The sequence below is a fragment of the Rhinopithecus bieti genome, unplaced genomic scaffold (genome assembly GCF_001698545.2).
Source record: "Rhinopithecus bieti isolate Rb0 unplaced genomic scaffold, ASM169854v2 scaffold_56975, whole genome shotgun sequence".
In the NCBI taxonomy this organism is placed as follows: Eukaryota; Metazoa; Chordata; class Mammalia; order Primates; family Cercopithecidae; genus Rhinopithecus; species Rhinopithecus bieti.
The window spans coordinates 891,099-896,615 of record NW_016823127.1 but is presented as its reverse complement, the minus strand read 5'-3'; positions in this window follow the sequence as shown (position 1 = coordinate 896,615).

Sequence of the window (5,517 nt, the reverse complement as noted above, 5' to 3'; positions counted from 1 at the left end):
CCCCAGGCTGGAGCACAGTGGCGTGATCTCGGTTCACTGCAACCTCCACCTCCTGGGTTCTAACCAATTCTCCTGCCTCAGCCTCCCGAGTAGCTGGAATTACAGGTGTGCACCCCCACGCCTGGCTAATTTTTATATTTCTAGTAAAGACAGAGTTTCATCATGTTGGTCAGGCTGGTCTCAAACTCCTGACCTCAGGGGATCCACCTGCCTCGGCGTCCCAAAGTGCTGGGATTACAGGTGTGAGCCACCGCCCCCGGCCGGTGGCTCTTACTTTTTGATCCTTGCAACAGCCCTGTGATGTAGTACTGTCATCCCCACTTTGTAGTTGAAGAGAATGAGGTTCCACAAGGGAAAATTATCCCCAGAGTTGCCAATGAGAGGCAGTGCCAGTTGCCAGTGTCAATGAGAGGCAGAACCAGAATCAGCACCTGTCTTGTCTTTTCTCTCTGCAAACTCTAGGCGCACTCATTATGTGCCAGGCAGTGTTCTTGGTGTTGAGGAAACTGCATTGAACAAAATAGATAAAAATCCCTGCCTTTGTGCTGCTCACATCCTGGTGGGGAAAGACACAGAATGAACTAGATAGAGAAGGAAACAGAGAGTGTGTTTTGTTAATGTCTTTAAGTGAGGTGTCATGTCAGCATGTTACATTCAAAGCACCTTAACTGTGGGATCTGTGCTTGTGTATTTGAATACCTTTGCACTTGCACTAGTCCCTCCATTATCTGTGTGAACTTTTTTTTTTTGAGACCAGCTCTGGCTCTGTCACCCAAGCTGGAGTGCAATGGGGTGATCTTGGCTGACTGCAACCTCCACCTCCTGGGCTCAGGTGATCCTCCCATCTCAATGTCCCGAGTAGCTGGGACTACAGGTTCAGGCCACTATGACTTTTTTTTTTTTTTTTTTGAGACGGAGTCTCACTCCGTCACCCAGGCTGGAGTGCAGTGGCGAGATCTCGGCTCACTGCAAGCTCCGCCTCCCGGGTTTACGCCATTCTCCTGCCTCAGCCTCCTAGTAGCTGGGACTACAGGCACCCACCACCTCGCCCGGCTAGGTTTTTTGTATTTTTTAGTAGAGACGGGGTTTCACCGTGTTAGCCAGGATGGTCTCTATCTCCTGACCTCGTGATCCGCCCATCTCCGCCTCCCAAAGTGCTGGGATTACTTTGGTAGAGTCTAGTTTTCGCCATGTTGCCTAGGCTGGTCTCGAATACCTAGCCTCAAGCAATCTGCCTGCCTCAGCCTCCCAAAGTGCTGGGATTACAGGCATGAATCACCGTGCTTGGCCTGAATTTTTTTTTTTTTTTTTTTGAGACGGAGTCTCGCTCTGTCGACCAGGCTGGAGTGCAGTGGTACAATCTAGGCTCACTGCAAGCTCTGCCTCCCAGGTTGACGTCATTCTCCTGCCTCAGCCTCCGGAGTAGCTGGTACTACAGGCACCCGCCACCACACCCGGCTAATTTTTTTGTATTTTTTAGTGGAGACGGCGTTTCATTGTGTTAGCCAGGATGGTCTTGATCTTCTGACCTCGTGATCTGCCCACCTCAGCCTCCCAGAGTGCTGGAATTATAGGCATGAGCCACCGTGCCCGGCCGGCCTGAACATTTTTATAATTAAAAAGTTGGAGGAGGCTGGGCACGGTGGCTCATGCCTGTAATCTCAGCACTTTGGGAGGCTGAGGTGGGTGGATCACTTGAGGTCAGGATTTCAAGACCAGCCTGGCCAACATGGTGAAACCCTGTCTCTACTAAAAATATAAAAATTAGCTGGGCGTGGCAGCTGGCACCTGTAATCCCAGCTACTCTGGAGGCTGAGGCAGGAGAATTGCTTGAACCTGGAAGGCGGAGGTTGCAATGAGCCAAGATCTTGCCACTGCACTCCAGCCTGGGCGACAGAAGGAAACTCTGCCTCAAAACAAAACAAAAAGTTGGGGGAATACATAGTGAGTTAGAGGGTGAGGAATGCTGGGAAGTAAACACAGGAAGGAGAGACCCGGGAGGGTTGCAGTTTTAACTAGACTAGCCAGGAAAAATGTTAGAAGGAAGGTAATTAAATAAAGACCTGATGGAGGCGAAGGAGTGAGCTATGTGGACAACCAGGAAAAGAGTGTTCCAGATGGAGCAAGAACAAAGGCCCTGAGGCAGGAGCCCGCCTGGCTTGTTTTAAGAGGAAAAGCAAGGAGACTATTATAGCCTTGTATTGGAGTACAGAGAGCCAGTGTGGGTGTAGTAGGCAATAACGTTGAGGTTAAAAGGATATTGGGAGTAGAACTTGTAGGACATTGGAAACCATTTTAAGACTTTGGCTTTCAATCTCAGGGCAATAGGGAACCATGAGAGGTTTTTGACCAGAGTAGTGACCAGAATGAATTTACACTTTAACAGTTTATGTCTGTTCAGTGAGAATAGAGTGCAAGGGAAGGCAGAGGCTGGGAGACCAGTGAGAAGGCTACTGCAGAAATCCATGGCCGGGCAGGGTGGCTCATGCCTGTAATCCCAGCACTTTGGGAGGCCAAGGCAGGCAGATCACAAGATCAGGAGTTCAATACCAACCTGGCCAAGATGGTGAAACCTCCCATCTCTACTAAAAATACAAAAATTAGCCAGGCATGGTGGCAGGCACCTGTAATCCCAGCTACTTGGGAGGCTGAGGCAGAGAATTGCTTGAACCCGGGAGGCAGAGACTGCGGTGAGCCGAGATAGTGCCACTGCACTCCAGCCTGCCAGCCTGGGCAACAGAGTGACTCCATCTCAAAAAAAAAAAAAAGAAGAAGAAGAAAAGAAAAGAAAAAGAAAGAAAACAGAAATCCAGCTGAGAGATAATGGTCTGACCAGCAGCACATGTAATCATCACAGCTATAGGTTCGTTACAGTCCAGGTTTGTGTTACGATAAAATACATAAGCCATTGCTAGAAGGCATTGTTAAACTCCTTCCTGTGGGAAGCTTTTGAGATTATTCTTGAGCAGGAGTGGGCAAACTATCCTGCCTGCCACCTGTTTCTGTAAACAAGTGTTATTGGAACACAGCCACACCATTTGTTTACACACGTTTCTGCTTTCTGCCGTGGGAGAGTTGAGTAATCATGACAGATACCTCATGGCCCACAAAGCCTGAAATATTTCTCTCTGGCCCTTTACAGAAAATAAATTTACCCACCTCTGATCTTAAATTGGATGTCAAAGGTTAAATAGGAGTTTGCCAGCTGGATTAGGAAAGAGAACATTCTAGGTGGAAGGAACTGTGTGAGCAAAAGTCAATATCATGAGACTGTGTGGATTGTTTGGGGACCTGCAAGGGATTGAGTACTGCTGAAACCTGGTGTGTGACCAGGAGAACAGTCCCCAGAGGCCATCTAGAAAGAGTCTCCCCGTAATCCCAGCACTTTGGGAGCACAAGGCGAGTAACTCGCTTGAGCCCAGGAGTTTGAAACCAGCCTGGGCAACATAGCGAGACTCTCATCTCTACAAAAATTTTAAAAATTAGCCAGGCATGGTGGTGCATGCCTGTAGTCCCAGCTACTTCAGAAGGCTGGGACAGGAGGATTGCTTGAGCCCCAACCTCCCAAGGGACGGGAGGTTGTAGTGAGCTATGATTGCGCTACTGCACTCCAGCCTGGATGACTTAGTGAGACCCTGTCTCAAGAAAAAAAGGGTGGTGCAGTGGCTCACACCTGTAATCCCAGCACGTTGGGAGGTGAAGCAGGCAGATCACTTGAGGTCAGGAGTTCAAGACCAGCCTGGACAACATGGTGAAACCCCCATATCTACTAAAGCTACAAAAAATTAGCTGGGCGTGGTGGCAGGTGCCTGTAGTCCCAGCTACTCTACTTGGGAGGCTGAGGCACGAGAATCGCCTGAACCCGGGGGCAGAGGTTACTATGAGCTGACATCATACCACTGCACTCAAGCCTGGGCAACAGAGCGAGACTCCGTCTCAAAAAATATATATAAAAGAAAAAAAAAAAAAAAAAAGAGTTTTGAGTGCCAGGCCAAGGAGTGGGTGCACCACACCACAAGCAGTGGGTGCCCTGGAAGGTTGGGGCCAGGAAGCAATGTGGAAAAATCCTGCTGCTGCCATGGGAGAGGTGATAGGAGGGTGCGGAGCCCACAAGGCAGCTTGCATGATTATGCTAATTACATGGCTTCTGACTTGGTGAGTGGGACATCAGGGCTTGTGCCCGCCACAGGAGGGAAGTGGACTCCTCAGGAGGTGACCTGAGCTGTGAGGCAGCAGCCATGTGTGTTTCCATCCCAAGGGCAAAAGCCAGACCTGGTCAGGAAAGGCGGGATTTCCCTACTCTGGGAGAACCTCAGCCCAGCTCAGGAGCTCACAGGACAGACTGTGGGCTGAGAAGAAGCTGGTTCTCAGGAACGGGGAACCAGGGAGCTTCACAAGGAAGCTGGCTTAAACCTGAATCCTGGCCGGGCGCGGTGGCTCAAGCCTATAATCCCAGCACTTTGGGAGGCTGAGACGGGCAGATCACAAGGTCAGGAGATCGAGACCATCCTGGCTAACCCGGTGAAACCCCGTCTCTACTAAAAAAAATACAAAAAACTAGCCAGGCAAGGTGGCGGGCGCCTATAGTCCCAGCTACTCGGGAGGCTGAGGCAGGAGAATGGCGTGAACCCGAAAGGCGGAGCTTGCAGTGAGCTGAGATCCGGCCACTGCACTCCAATTTGGGCGACAGAGCGAGACTCCGTCTCAAAAAAAAAAACAAACCTGAATCCTGAAGGATGGTGAAGGATGGAGAAGGATGGAGAGGGATGGAGAGGGATGGTGAGGGATGGCAAGGAATGGAGAGGGATAGAGAGGGATGGTGAGGGATGGAGAGGGATGGTGGGGGATGGAGAGGGATGGTAGGGAATGAAGAGGGATGGAGAAGGATGGTGAGGGATGAAGAGAGATGGTGAGGGATGGTGAAGGATGGTGAGGGATGGAGAGGGATGGAGAAGATGGAGAGGGATGGAAAAGATGGAGAGGGATGGAGAGGGATGGTGGGGGATGGAGAAGGATGGTGGGGGATGGAGAGGGATGGTGGAGGATGGAGAGGGATGTGAGGGATGGAGAGGGATGGAGAGGGATGGTGGGGGATGGAGAGGGATGGAGAGGGATGGTGGGAGATGGAGAGGGATGGTGGGAGATGGAGAGGGATGGTAGGGGATGGAGAGGGATGGTGAGGGATGGAGAGGGATGGAGGGGGATGGAGAGGGACGGTGAGGGGCGGTGAAGGATGGAGAAGGACGGAGAGGGATGGTGAGGGATGGTGGGGATGGAGAGGGATGGTGGGGGATGGAGAGGGAATGGTGAGGGATGGAGAGGGATGGAGAGGGATGGAGAGGGATGGTGGGGGATGGAGAGGGATGGTGGGGGATGGAGAGGGATGGAGAGGGATGGAGAGGGATGGAGGGGGATGGAGAGGGACGGTGAGGGGCGGTGAAGGATGGAGAAGGACGGAGAGGGATGGTGAGGGATGGTGGGGGATGGAGAGGGATGGTGGGGGATGGAGAGGGAAGG